Source organism: Staurois parvus, unplaced genomic scaffold (assembly GCF_062004578.1).
Source record: "Staurois parvus isolate SC_StPar_1 unplaced genomic scaffold, SC_StPar_1.0 ptg000264l, whole genome shotgun sequence".
Taxonomy (NCBI): Eukaryota; Metazoa; Chordata; class Amphibia; order Anura; family Ranidae; genus Staurois; species Staurois parvus.
The window spans coordinates 2,383,222-2,398,690 of record NW_028318060.1 but is presented as its reverse complement, the minus strand read 5'-3'; positions in this window follow the sequence as shown (position 1 = coordinate 2,398,690).

Here is a 15,469-nt window from a genome sequence, read left to right as displayed (position 1 = left end):
GGGCCACAGAACTGTTACTTAGGGCCACAGAATTGTTACTCGCACAGACACAGAATTGTTACTCAGGGCCACAGAACTGTTACTTAGGGACAAAGAAACGCTAGTTAGGGCCACAGAATTCATACTCAGGGACAGACAGAATTGTTACGGAGTGCCAGAGAATTGTTACTCTGGGCCACAGAAACTTTACTTAGGGCCACAGAATTTTTACTCAGGGACAGACAGAATTGTTACTGAGTGCCAGAGAATTGTTACTCAGGGACAGACAGAATTGTTACGGAGTGCCAGAGAATTGTTACTCAGGGCCACAGAAACTTTACTTAGGGCCACAGAATTTTTACTCAGGGACAGACAGAATTGTTACTGAGTGCCAGAGAATTGTTACTCAGGGACAGACAGAATTGTTACGGAGTGCCAGAGAATTGTTACTTAGGGCCACAGAAACTTTACTTAGGGCCACAGAATTGTTACTCGCACAGACACAGAACTGTTACTGAGGGCCACAGAAACTTTACTTAGGGACAAAGAAACGCTAGTTAGGGCCACGGAATTCATACTCAGGGACAGACAGAATTGTTACGGAGTGCCAGAGAATTGTTACTCAGGGCCACAGAAACTTTACTTAGGGCCACAGAATTTTTACTCAGGGACAGACAGAATTGTTACTGAGTGCCAGAGAATTGTTACTCAGGGACAGACAGAATTGTTACGGAGTGCCAGAGAATTGTTACTCAGGGACAGACAGAATTGTTACTGAGTGCCAGAGAATTGTTACTTAGGGCCACAGAAACTTTAATTAGGGCCACAGAATTTTTACTCAGGGACAGACAGAATTGTTACTGAGTGCCAGAGAATTGTTACTCAGGGACAGACAGAATTGTTACCGAGTGCCAGAGAATTGTTACTCAGGGACAGACAGAATTGTTACTGAGTGCCAGAGAATTGTTACTTAGGGCCACAGAAACTTTAATTAGGGCCACAGAATTTTTACTCAGGGACAGACAGAATTGTTACTGAGTGCCAGAGAATTGTTACTCAGGGACAGACAGAATTGTTACTGAGTGCCAGAGAATTGTTACTTAGGGCCACAGAAACTTTAATTAGGGCCACAGAATTTTTACTCAGGGACAGACAGAATTGTTACTGAGTGCCAGAGAATTGTTACTCAGGGACAGACAGAATTGTTACCGAGTGCCAGAGAATTGTTACTCAGGGACAGACAGAATTGTTACTGAGTGCCAGAGAATTGTTACTTAGGGCCACAGAAACTTTAATTAGGGCCACAGAATTTTTACTCAGGGACAGACAGAATTGTTACTGAGTGCCAGAGAATTGTTACTCAGGGACAGACAGAATTGTTACTGAGTGCCAGATAATTGTTACTCAGGGCCCCAGAAACTTTACTTAGGGCCACAGAATTTTTACTCAGGGACAGACAGAATTGTTACTGAGTGCCAGAGAATTGTTACTCAGGGACAGACAGAATTGTTACGGAGTGCCAGAGAATTGTTACTCAGGGACAGACAGAATTGTTACTGAGTGCCAGAGAATTGTTACTTAGGGCCACAGAAACTTTAATTAGGGTCACAGAATTTTTACTCAGGGACAGACAGAATTGTTACTGAGTGCCAGAGAATTGTTACTCAGGGACAGACAGAATTGTTACCGAGTGCCAGAGAATTGTTACTCAGGGACAGACAGAATTGTTACTGAGTGCCAGAGAATTGTTACTTAGGGCCACAGAAACTTTAATTAGGGCCACAGAATTTTTACTCAGGGACAGACAGAATTGTTACTGAGTGCCAGAGAATTGTTACTCAGGGACAGACAGAATTGTTACCGAGTGCCAGAGAATTGTTACTCAGGGACAGACAGAATTGTTACTGAGTGCCAGAGAATTGTTACTTAGGGCCACAGAAACTTTAATTAGGGCCACAGAATTTTTACTCAGGGACAGACAGAATTGTTACTGAGTGCCAGAGAATTGTTACTCAGGGACAGACAGAATTGTTACTGAGTGCCAGATAATTGTTACTCAGGGCCCCAGAAACTTTACTTAGGGCCACAGAATTTTTACTCAGGGACAGACAGAATTGTTACTGAGTGCCACAGAATTGTTACTCAGGGACAGACAGAATTGTTACGGAGTGCCAGAGAATTGTTACTTAGGGCCACAGAAACTTTAATTAGGGCCACAGAATTTTTACTCAGGGACAGACAGAATTGTTACTGAGTGCCAGAGAATTGTTACTCAGGGACAGACAGAATTGTTACCGAGTGCCAGAGAATTGTTACTCAGGGACAGACAGAATTGTTACTGAGTGCCAGAGAATTGTTACTTAGGGCCACAGAAACTTTACTTAGGGCCACAGAATTTTTACTCAGGGACACACAGAATTGTTACTGAGTGCCAGAGAATTGTTACTCAGGGACAGACAGAATTGTTACGGAGTGCCAGAGAATTGTTACTCAGGGACAGACAGAATTGTTACTGAGTGCCAGAGAATTGTTACTTAGGGCCACAGAAACTTTAATTAGGGCCACAGAATTTTTACTCAGGGACAGACAGAATTGTTACTGAGTGCCAGAGAATTGTTACTCAGGGACAGACAGAATTGTTACCGAGTGCCAGAGAATTGTTACTCAGGGACAGACAGAATTGTTACTGAGTGCCAGAGAATTGTTACTTAGGGCCACAGAAACTTTAATTAGGGCCACAGAATTTTTACTCAGGGACAGACAGAATTGTTACTGAGTGCCAGAGAATTGTTACTCAGGGACAGACAGAATTGTTACGGAGTGCCAGAGAATTGTTACTCAGGGCCACAGAAACTTTACTTAGGGCCAGAGAATTTTTACTCAGGGACAGACAGAATTGTTACTGAGTGCCAGAGAATTGTTACTCAGGGACAGACAGAATTGTTACGGAGTGCCAGATAATTGTTACTCAGGGCCCCAGAAACTTTACTTAGGGCCACAGAATTTTTACTCAGGGACAGACAGAATTGTTACTGAGTGCCAGAGAATTGTTACTCAGGGACAGACAGAATTGTTACTGAGTGCCAGAGAATTGTTACTTAGGGCCACAGAAACTTTACTTAGGGCCACAGAATTGTTACTCGCACAGACACAGAATTGTTACTCACACAGACACAGAATTGTTACTGAGGGCCACAGAACTGTTACTTGGGGCCACAGAAACGTTAATCAGGGACACAGAATTGTTACTGAGGGCCACAGAACTGTTACTTAGGGCCACAGAATTGTTACTCGCACAGACACAGAATTGTTACTCAGGGACACAGAATTGTTACTCAGGGACACATAATCGTTTAATTAAAGAGTATGTCAGACAACATGCAGAGGAGTGGCAGAGGAGGCAATGTTTTAGGAGCGAGCAGACGTGGCAGCAGAGGAAGGGGTCGAGGCAGCACTATTCGCAGCCAGAGGCCAGTGCTCCCGGTGTCATCCAGCGGTCGTGTCTCCACCGACAACCCTGCCGTCGTCGATTGGTTGGCTCGGTCGTCTTCCTCTTCCCAGGTCACCTCTGACACCTACAGCCAACGGTCGGTGGGTACGTCAGACACAACCGTTAGTTGGCATGGCCCGGGACCAAGCCCACTGAAATCACGTGTCCTCTACCTGCCCCTGTCCTTTGGTGTTCCCTCACCAAGCGAAGTATCGCATGCTGTGGGCTCAGCCCCACTGTACAGTGAGGAAGAGCTAACAGAGGGCGGTCAGGAACGGGGGGAGACATCCGCCTTTTCAGCAGCCAGGCGAAGAAGTAGTGGCGAGGAGAGTGGCTCGGTAGCCGGTCTAGAGACAGGTCTGTCTCCTGACCCAGACGCAGCCGAGGGGGCTAGTAGTGAGGCGGAGACCCTACTTGATGATGAGGAGGTTGATCGCACTTGGCAGCCTCGTCGTCATCAGGCAATTTCTTCCGCATCATCAGGAGAAGAGGGTGGCAGCTTGGCAGCGAGCAAAACAGTCGGTGGGTTGCCCAGGAGACAGCAGCAGGGTCGCAGCAGTGTCAGTGGAGCCAAACGTCCACGGAGTAGAGCACCAGCTCCACTGCAGCCTACCACCACGGCCAGTAGTGGTGCCGGTGTGCACGGAGGAAGCAGCAGTCAGCCAGTGAGGAGTATCGGGGGCAAAGTTTCCTACTCGGCGGTGTGGCAATTTTTCGTCAAGCCGCCCGAGGAAGTAAACGTAGCCGTATGTCGACTATGTGGCCAGAAAGTCAAGCGTGGCCAGGGGGCCCATGTTGGGACTACAGCGTTGCGGCAGCATATGCAGCGTCGCCATTTGGTGGCCTGGGAAAACCGTGATAAAGATACGGCGGTTCTGCCCGCCCCAGCCCCCGCTCCATCACCCGCTCCGTTACTTGCTCCGTCACCCGACGTCAATCGCCCTCCATCAGCCAGTCAAGGCTCCAACACCTCTGCTGAGGGGAGTTGTCGCTCGTTGGCATCTTCCGCTCGTTCAGATGCTCCTTCTCCTGCTACTCCTCTTCACGGATTCCGTCAGCAGTCTTTCTTGGAATTCGTTTCCAAGAGACAACAGTTTGCGAGCACGCACCCGACGGTGCAAAAGCTGAACGTCCTCCTGTCCAAGTTGCTGGTGCTGCAGTCCCTCCCTTTCCAAGTGGTGGACTCAGCACCTTTCAGAGAAATGATGGCTTGTGCCGCGCCGCGGTGGAGAGTGCCAAGCCGTCATTTCTTCGCCAAAAAGGCAGTGCCAGCCCTGCATTCACATGTAGAAGACATGGTGGGCCAGTCTTTGAGCATGTCGGTCTCTGCCAAAGTGCACGGCAGCGCCGACGTGTGGAGCTGTAACTACGGTCAGGGACAGTACATGTCATTTACGGCCCACTGGGTGAACGTGGTGCCGTCACAGCCGCACCAGCAACTTGGACAGGTCACGCCGCTTTTGCCTCCATGTTTGCACGTCCTTGGTCCGGCAAAGATGTCCGCCTCTACCACCTCTTCTTCCGCCGTGTCCTCAGCCGCCACCCCCGTGCCAAATCCCATTACCCGACCGGCATATCACATGTGCAGGGCGCAACGGTGTCACGCTGTTCTGCACCTGGTATGCCTTGGCGAACGTAGTCACACAGGGGAGGAACTTCTGAGTGTAATGAACAGAGAAATCGACAGATGGCTGTCTCCGCGCAAACTGAAAATCGGAACCATGTTGACCGACAACGGAAAGAACATGGTGTCTGCTCTGCGTCAAGGAAGGTTGTGCCATGCGCCATGCATGGCTCACGTGTTCAATCTGGTTGTCAAGCGGTTCTTAAAATCCACCATCCCACTGCAAGACATCCTTAAAATGTCACGTAAACTTTGCATGCATTTCAGCCATTCCTACACCGCAAAGCACACCCTCCTTGAGCTGCAGCGGCAGAACGGAATTCCACAGCATCGCCTGATCTGCGACGTTGCAACAAGGTGGAATTCAACCCTACACATGTTAGACCGCCTTTACGAACAGCGAAAGGCCATCACCGATTTCCTGATGTTACAAGCGGATAAAGGTACTCCCCTGTGTAACTTCGATGTCAGCCATTGGCAGCTCATGCGTGACACCTGCCGCTTGCTCAGGCCCTTTGAGGAGGCCACGCTATTCGTGAGTCGGCAGGACTATGGGATGAACGACGTCATTCCTCTGTTGCACGTCCTTGAACAAATGCTGTTAACAATGGCTGGTCAGGGTGCGGTAGACGTGGCGCACAGATCTCAACGCCACATGACCCCTGTGGGGGCAGGACAGGAAGAAGAGGAGGAGGTAGAGGAGGACATTTGTGCTCAGGAATTATTGAGTGAAATGGGTGGTTTTTCCACTCAGCGGACAGGAGTGGAGGAGCAGGAGCATCTGGTAGAGGAGGAGGAGGAGGAGGAGACAGAGGACCCAGACGCACCGTGGCAGTATGCTGTGGAGATGGAGGCAGGGAGTCCCTCGCATTCCTTGGCACAAATGGCCCATAGCATGCTCGGTTGCTTGCGTAGCGACAGCCGAATAATAACCATCAGACAGAGGGATGACTTTTGGCTGTCCACCTTGTTGGACCCTCACTACCGTTCAAAAATGGTGGCCTTTTTCACACCTGCTGAGAGGGAGGCCAAAATAACGTACTATAAAAACCACCTATGTAGTCAGTTGGTCTCTGCCTTTGTGCGCCAACGTCCATCCTCAGACACTGTGGGCCCTGTGCGCTCGCGTTCCGCTGCCATGGCAGCAGGGGAGGGGTGGGGTGGTAGGAGCAGTGGCAGCTCCACCAGCAGCAGCTGCCTCAGTCTGCAGTCGATGATGAGTAGCTTTCTTCACCAGCGCAGTGAGGAAACTACTAACCAGCCGCAGCAGCAGCAGCAGCATCAGGTGGACCTGGAGCAGGACCTCAAACAACAGGCTTGGGCCTACTTGGACAGCACCCTGCCAACCGAGGTAGACAATCCCCTTGACTACTGGGCAACGAAACTTGACCTTTGGCCCCAACTAGCTGAATTTGCCCTTGAAAGGCTGTCATGCCCAGCCAGTAGCGTGGCATCGGAGCGCGTGTTTAGTGCGGCAGGAGGTATTGTAACTCCGCGGAGGACACGACTGTCCACCCAAAGTGTGGAGAGACTCACGTTTGTGAAAATGAATCAGGCGTGGATTAGTCTGGATTTCAAACCACCAGTTCCTGACACAACTGACTAAATCCGCCATGAATCATGCCTCAAACATGTGCCACTTTGAGGTCTCCTCACACACTGCTGGTGTGTAGAATTTTTTGACATAGGGTGCTGGCAGATTATGGGCCTCCTATAGCTGCTGCCAGGCCCCTAATCTGCCATAGGCCCCTATATACCGCTTCCTCATGCTGCTGCCAGGTCCAGAGTCTCTCATGGGTTCCTGTACGGCCTCCCATTGCTGCTGTCTCCATCGCCACACTCTGCCATGTGCCACTTTCAGGTCTCCTCACACACTGCTGGTGTGTAGAATTTTTTGACATAGGGTGCTGGCAGATTATGGGCCTCCCATAGCTGCTGCCAGGCCCCTAATCTGCCATAGGCCCCTATATACCGCTTCCTCATGCTGCTGCCAGGTCCAGAGTCTCTCATGGGTCCCTGTACGGCCTCCCATTGCTGCTGTCTCCATCGCCACACTCTGCCATGTGCCACTTTCAGGTCTCCTCACACTGCTGGTGTGTAGAATTTTTTGACATAGGGTGCTGGCAGATTATGGGCCTCCCATAGCTGCTGCCAGGCCCCTAATCTGCCATAGGCCCCTATATACCGCTTCCTCATGCTGCTGCCAGGTCCAGAGTCTCTCATGGGTCCCTGTACGGCCTCCCATTGCTGCTGTCTCCATCGCCACACTCTGCCATGTGCCACTTTCAGGTCTCCTCACACACTGCTGGTGTGTAGAATTTTTTGACATAGGGTGCTGGCAGATTATGGGCCTCCCATAGCTGCTGCCAGGCCCCTAATCTGCCATAGGCCCCTATATACCGCTTCCTCATGCTGCTGCCAGGTCCAGAGTCTCTCATGGGTCCCTGTACGGCCTCCCATTGCTGCTGTCTCCATCGCCACACTCTGCCATGTGCCACTTTCAGGTCTCCTCACACTGCTGGTGTGTAGAATTTTTTGACATAGGGTGCTGGCAGATTATGGGCCTCCCATAGCTGCTGCCAGGCCCCTAATCTGCCATAGGCCCCTATATACCGCTTCCTCATGCTGCTGCCAGGTCCAGAGTCTCTCATGGGTCCCTGTACGGCCTCCCATTGCTGCTGTCTCCATCGCCACACTCTGCCATGTGCCACTTTCAGGTCTCCTCACACTGCTGGTGTGTAGAATTTTTTGACATAGGGTGCTGGCAGATTACGGGCCTCCCATAGCTGCTGCCAGGCCCCTAATCTGCCATGGGCCCCTATACTGCCTCCCCATGCTGCTGCCAGGTCCAGAGTCTCTCATGGGTCCCTGTACGGCCTCCCATTGCTGCTGTCTCCATAGCCACACTCTGCCATGTGCCACTTTCAGGTCTCCTCACACACTGCTGGTGTGTAGAATTTTTTGACATAGGGTGTTGGCAGATTACGGGCCTCCCATTGCTGCTGCCAGGCCCCTAATCTGCCATAGGCCCCTATATACCGCTTCCTCATGCTGCTGCCAGGTCCAGAGTCTCTCATGGGTCCCTGTACGGCCTCCCATTGCTGCTGTCTCCATCGCCACACTCTGCCATGTGCCACTTTCAGGTCTCCTCACACACTGCTGGTGTGTAGAATTTTTTGACATAGGGTGCTGGCAGATTATGGGCCTCCCATAGCTGCTGCCAGGCCCCTAATCTGCCATGGGCCCCTATATACCGCCTCCTCATGCTGCTGCCAGGTCCACAGTGTCTCATGCCATGTGCCACTTTCAGGTCTCCTCACACTGCTGGTGTGTTGAATTTTTTGACATAGGGTGCTGGCAGATTATGGGCCTCCCATAGCTGCTGCCAGGCCCCTAATCTGCCATAGGCCCCTATATACCGCTTCCTCATGCTGCTGCCAGGTCCAGAGTCTCTCATGGGTCCCTGTACGGCCTCCCATTGCTGCTGTCTCCATCGCCACACTCTGCCATGTGCCACTTTCAGGTCTCCTCACACACTGCTGGTGTGTAGAATTTTTTGACATAGGGTGCTGGCAGATTATGGGCCTCCCATAGCTGCTGCCAGGCCCCTAATCTGCCATAGGCCCCTATATACCGCCTCCTCATGCTGCTGCCAGGTCCAGAGTCTGTCATGGGTCCCTGTACGGCCTCCCATTGCTGCTGTCTCCATCGCCACACTCTGCCATGTGCCACTTTCAGGTCTCCTCACACTGCTGGTGTGTAGAATTTTTTGACATAGGGTGCTGGCAGATTACGGGCCTCCCATTGCTGCTGCCAGGCCCCTAATCTGCCATGGGCCCCTATACCGCCTCCTCATGCTGCTGCCAAGTCCAGAGTGTGTCATGGGTCCCTGTACGGCCTCCTATTGCTGCTGTCTCCATAGCCACACTCTGCCATGTGCCACTTTCAGGTCTCCTCACACTGCTGGTGTGTTGAATTTTTTGACATAGGGTGCTGGCAGATTATGGGCCTCCTATAGCTGCTGCCAGGCCCCTAATCTGCCATAGGCCCCTATATACCGCTTCCTCATGCTGCTGCCAGGTCCAGAGTCTGTCATGGGTCCCTGTACGGCCTCCCATTGCTGCTGTCTCCATCGCCACACTCTGCCATGTGCCACTTTCAGGTCTCCTCACACACTGCTGGTGTGTTGAATTTTTTGACATAGGGTGCTGGCAGATTACGGGCCTCCAATAGCTGCTGCCAGGCCCCTAATCTGCCATAGGCCCCTATATACCGCTTCCTCATGCTGCTGCCAGGTCCAGAGTCTGTCATGGGTCCCTGTACGGCCTCCCATTGCTGCTGTCTCCATCGCCACACTCTGCCATGTGCCACTTTCAGGTCTCCTCACACACTGCTGGTGTGTTGAATTTTTTGACATAGGGTGCTGGCAGATTACGGGCCTCCCATAGCTGCTGCCAGGCCCCTAATCTGCCATGGGCCCCTATATACCGCCTCCTCATGCTGCTGCCAGGTCCACAGTGTCTCATGCCATGTGCCACTTTCAGGTCTCCTCACACTGCTGGTGTGTTAGATTTTTTTGACATAGGGTGCTGGCAGATTATGGGCCTCCTATAGCTGCTGCCAGGCCCCTAATCTGCCATAGGCCCCTATATACCGCTTCCTCATGCTGCTGCCAGGTCCAGAGTCTCTCATGGGTCCCTGTACGGCCTCCCATTGCTGCTGTCTCCATCGCCACACTCTGCCATGTGCCACTTTCAGGTCTCCTCACACACTGCTGGTGTGTAGAATTTTTTGACATAGGGTGCTGGCAGATTACGGGCCTCCCATAGCTGCTGCCAGGCCCCTAAGCTGCCATAGGCCCCTATATACCGCCTCCTCATGCTGCTGCCAGGTCCAGAGTCTCTCATGGGTCCCTGTACGGCCTCCCATTGCTGCTGTCTCCATCACCACACTCTGCCATGTGCCACTTTCAGGTCTCCTCACACACTGCTGGTGTGTAGAATTTTTTGACATAGGGTGTTGGCAGATTACGGGCCTCCCATTGCTGCTGCCAGGCCCCTAATCTGCCATAGGCCCCTATATACCGCTTCCTCATGCTGCTGCCAGGTCCAGAGTCTGTCATGGGTCCCTGTACGGCCTCCCATTGCTGCTGTCTCCATCGCCACACTCTGCCATGTGCCACTTTCAGGTCTCCTCACACACTGCTGGTGTGTAGAATTTTTTGACATAGGGTGCTGGCAGATTATGGGCCTCCCATAGCTGCTGCCAGGCCCCTAATCTGCCATGGGCCCCTATATACCGCCTCCTCATGCTGCTGCCAGGTCCACAGTGTCTCATGCCATGTGCCACTTTCAGGTCTCCTCACACTGCTGGTGTGTTGAATTTTTTGACATAGGGTGCTGGCAGATTATGGGCCTCCCATAGCTGCTGCCAGGCCCCTAATCTGCCATAGGCCCCTATATACCGCTTCCTCATGCTGCTGCCAGGTCCAGAGTCTCTCATGGGTCCCTGTACGGCCTCCCATTGCTGCTGTCTCCATCGCCACACTCTGCCATGTGCCACTTTCAGGTCTCCTCACACACTGCTGGTGTGTAGAATTTTTTGACATAGGGTGCTGGCAGATTATGGGCCTCCCATAGCTGCTGCCAGGCCCCTAATCTGCCATAGGCCCCTATATACCGCCTCCTCATGCTGCTGCCAGGTCCAGAGTCTGTCATGGGTCCCTGTACGGCCTCCCATTGCTGCTGTCTCCATCGCCACACTCTGCCATGTGCCACTTTCAGGTCTCCTCACACTGCTGGTGTGTAGAATTTTTTGACATAGGGTGCTGGCAGATTATGGGCCTCCTATAGCTGCTGCCAGGCCCCTAATCTGCCATAGGCCCCTATATACCGCTTCCTCATGCTGCTGCCAGGTCCAGAGTCTCTCATGGGTCCCTGTACGGCCTCCCATTGCTGCTGTCTCCATCGCCACACTCTGCCATGTGCCACTTTCAGGTCTCCTCACACACTGCTGGTGTGTAGAATTTTTTGACATAGGGTGCTGGCAGATTATGGGCCTCCCATAGCTGCTGCCAGGCCCCTAATCTGCCATGGGCCCCTATATACCGCCTCCTCATGCTGCTGCCAGGTCCACAGTGTCTCATGCCATGTGCCACTTTCAGGTCTCCTCACACTGCTGGTGTGTTGAATTTTTTGACATAGGGTGCTGGCAGATTATGGGCCTCCTATAGCTGCTGCCAGGCCCCTAATCTGCCATAGGCCCCTATATACCGCTTCCTCATGCTGCTGCCAGGTCCAGAGTCTCTCATGGGTCCCTGTACGGCCTCCCATTGCTGCTGTCTCCATCGCCACACTCTGCCATGTGCCACTTTCAGGTCTCCTCACACACTGCTGGTGTGTAGAATTTTTTGACATAGGGTGCTGGCAGATTATGGGCCTTCCATAGCTGCTGCCAGGCCCCTAATCTGCCATAGGCCCCTATATACCGCCTCCTCATGCTGCTGCCAGGTCCAGAGTCTGTCATGGGTCCCTGTACGGCCTCCCATTGCTGCTGTCTCCATCGCCACACTCTGCCATGTGCCACTTTCAGGTCTCCTCACACTGCTGGTGTGTTGAATTTTTTGACATAGGGTGCTGGCAGATTACGGGCCTCCCATTGCTGCTGCCAGGCACGTAATCTGCCATGGGCCCCCGTACCGACTCCTCATGCTGTGACGTTGCAACAAGGTGGAATTCAACCCTACATATGTTAGACCGCCTTTACGAACAGCGAAAGGCCATCACCGATTTCCTGATGTTAAAAGCGGATAAAGGTACTCCCTGTGTAACTTAGATGTCAGCCATTGGCAGCTCATGCGTGACACCTGCGCTTGCTCAGGCCCTTTGAGGAGGCCACGCTATTCGTGAGTCGGCAGGACTATGGGATGAACGACGTCATTCCTCTGTTGCACGTCCTGGAACAAATGCTGTTAACAATGGCTGGTCAGGGTGCGGTAGACGTGGCGCACAGATCTCAACGCCACATGACCCCTGTGGGGGCAGGACAGGAAGAAGAGGAGGAGGTAGAGGAGGACATTGGTGCTCAGGAATTATTGAGTGAAATGGGTGGTTTTTCCACTCAGCGGACAGGAGTGGAGGAGCAGGAGCATCTGGTAGAGGAGGAGGAGGAGGAGGAGACAGAGGACCCAGACGCACCGTGGCAGTATGCTGTGGAGATGGAGGCAGGGAGTCCCTCGCATTCCTTGGCACAAATGGCCCATAGCATGCTCGCTTGCTTGCGTAGCGACAGCCGAATAATAACCATCAGACAGAGGGATGACTTTTGGCTGTCCACCTTGTTGGACCCTCGCTACCGTTCAAAAATGGTGGCCTTTTTCACACCTGCTGAGAGGGAGGCCAAAATAACGTACTATAAAAACCACCTATGTAGTCAGCTGGTCTCTGCCTGTCTGCGCCAACGTCCATCCTCAGACACTGTGGGCCCTGTGCGCTCGCGTTCCGCTGCCATGGCAGCAGGGGAGGGGTGGGGTGGTAGGAGCAGTGGCAGCTCCACCAGCAGCGGCTGCCTCAGTCTGCAGTCGATGATGAGTAGCTTTCTTCACCAGCGCAGTGAGGAAACTACTAACCAGCCGCAGCAGCAGCAGCAGCAGCAGCATCAGGTGGACCTGGAGCAGGACCTCAAACAACAGGCTTAGGCCTACTTGGACAGCACCCTGCCAACCGAGGTAGACAATCCCCTTGACTACTGGGCAACGAAACTTGACCTTTGGCCCCAACTAGCTGAATTTGCCCTTGAAAGGCTGTCATGCCCGGCCAGTAGCGTGGCATCAGAGCGCGTGTTTAGTGCGGCAGGAGGTATTGCAACTCCGCGGAGGACACGACTGTCCACCCAAAGTGTGGAGAGACTGACGTTTGTGAAAATGAATCAGGCGTGGATTAGTCTGGATTTCAAACCACCAGTTCCTGACACAACTGACTAAATCCGCCATGAATCATGCCCCAAACATGTGCCACTTTCAGGTCTCCTCACACTGCTGGTGTGTTCCATTTTTTGTCATAGGGTGCTGGCAGATTACGGGCCTCCCATAGCTGCTGCCAGGCCCCTAATCTGCCATGGGCCCCTATACCGCCTCCTCATGCTGCTGCCAAGTCCAGAGTCTCTCATGGGTCCCTGTACGGCCTCCCATTGCTGCTGTCTCCATCGCCACACTCTGCCATGTGCCACTTTCAGGTCTCACACACTGCTGGTGTGTAGAATTTTTTGACATAGGGTGCTGGCAGATTACGGGCCTCCCATAGCTGCTGCCAGGCCCCTAATCTGCCATAGGCCCCTATATACCGCCTCCTCATGCTGCTGCCAGGTCCAGAGTGTGTCATGGGTCCCTGTACGGCCTCCCATTGCTGCTGTCTCCATCGCCACACTCTGCCATGTGCCACTTTCAGGTCTCCTCACACTGCTGGTGGGTTCCATTTTTTGTCATAGGGTGCTGGCAGATTACGGGCCTCCCATAGCTGCTGCCAGGCCCCTAATCTGCCATGGGCCCCTGTTGTCGCTTGTTGGCATATTCCGCTCGTTCAGATGCTCCTTCTCCTGCTACTCCTCTTCACGGATTCCGTCAGCAGTCTTTCTTGGAATCCGTTTCCAAGAGACAACAGTTTGCGAGCACGCACCAGACGGTGCAGAAACTGAACGTCCTCCTGTCCAAGTTGCTGCTGCCAGGCTCGTAATCTGTCATGCGCCCCTGTACCGCCTCCTCATGCTGCTGCCAGGTCCAGAGTGTGTCATGGGCCCCCGTACCGACTCCAAATGCTGCTGCCAGGCCCGTAATCTGTCATGGGCCCCTGTACCGCCTCCCCATGCTGCTGCCACGTCCAGATTGTGCCATGGGTCCCTGTACGGCCTCCCATTGCTGCTGCCAGGCCTGTAATCTGCCATGGGCCCCCGTACCGACTCCTCATGCTGCTGCCAGGCCCGTAATCTGCCATGGGCCCCTGTACCGCCTCCTCATGCTGCTGCCAGGTCCAGAGTGTGTCATGGGTCCCTGTACGGCCTCCCATTGCTGCTGTCTCTATCGCCACACTCTGCCATGTGCCACTTTCAGGTCTCCTCACACTGCTGGTGGTTTCCATTTTTGTCATAGGGTGCTATATGGCCTCCCATTGCTGCTGCCTCCACCGCCACACTGTGGCTCCACACTCTGGTTTTGGCCCCGTGACTGGCCAAATGAGTGAAGTGTGCGGTGATTCTAAGATCGACGGCACTCATCTGCATGTCATACTGCCTGACAGTATTATTTCTCTTCCCCAGCAGACTCCAAGGGCATTTAAATTAAAGGTACAGTGTTCAGCACTAATATTAAGTCTCTCTGAAGCCTAGAAACACCCTTTTTTAAGTTAAATTCACAGCGAATATATTCGACTCGAATCGAAATTTTTCTACGAATTCGCCGAATCAGTCGAATCGAATTTTTGAATACTTCGCTCATCTCTACTAATAACCAATTAACAATAATCACAAAGAAGAGGAGGGAATGCAAGAAAAAGATGGGGTAAGAAGGGTCAGAGAGGGAGGCAGGAGGTCCACTGCATTCATCAGGGTGGGGTAGCATTGAAAACCCCAATGGGAAGCTGAAAAATTACAGTTCAAGGAGGATGGATGTAAAACATGGAGGTAAGAAGTTTTCTGAAGGCAAATAACTTTTAAAGGGAATTTGAAATGTGCATATAAATTACCGGAAAGCTGCCTATATCTCCACATCTAGTGATTATTTGTTTATGTGCTTTTTACTAATAATAATCTCGGTTTATGTTACTTTAGATTGTTTCCAAAGCCTCTGGTTGATGACAGATTTACTGTTATAAAAGAGGGTGAGCATTTACAATATTAAGAACTAAGAAACAGTGATAAAATATTTTAATGTACTGTAAAACATACACACACACACACACACACACACACAAATAATGGTATAATAAAATGTGTTTACCTAGTCTGAATGATGACCGCAATTACAGGTATAACTGATGATGCTGTTAGATATGCAATTGATTAGATCCGTTAGATCTCAGCCACAATCAATTTAAGGAGCACTGTAATTGCCAGTACATTACAGATTCCTGAAAAAGTAAGCAATGATCCAAACATTCCTGGCACCTATTCAAGGTGAGCATATGTAGACAAAAGTTCACTTTTCATACTTAAAATGTAAGTAGATATCCCATCTCAAGTCCTATTATGTGCCACAACTTATACTGTGTGTTTTTAATCTGATTTCAAGTGCTTTCTGTTTGCCAATATATATTATATAAAAAAAAATATGTATAAGCAATATGAGCCAATTTATTAAAAAGATCAGATATACTGCATGTCAGCTT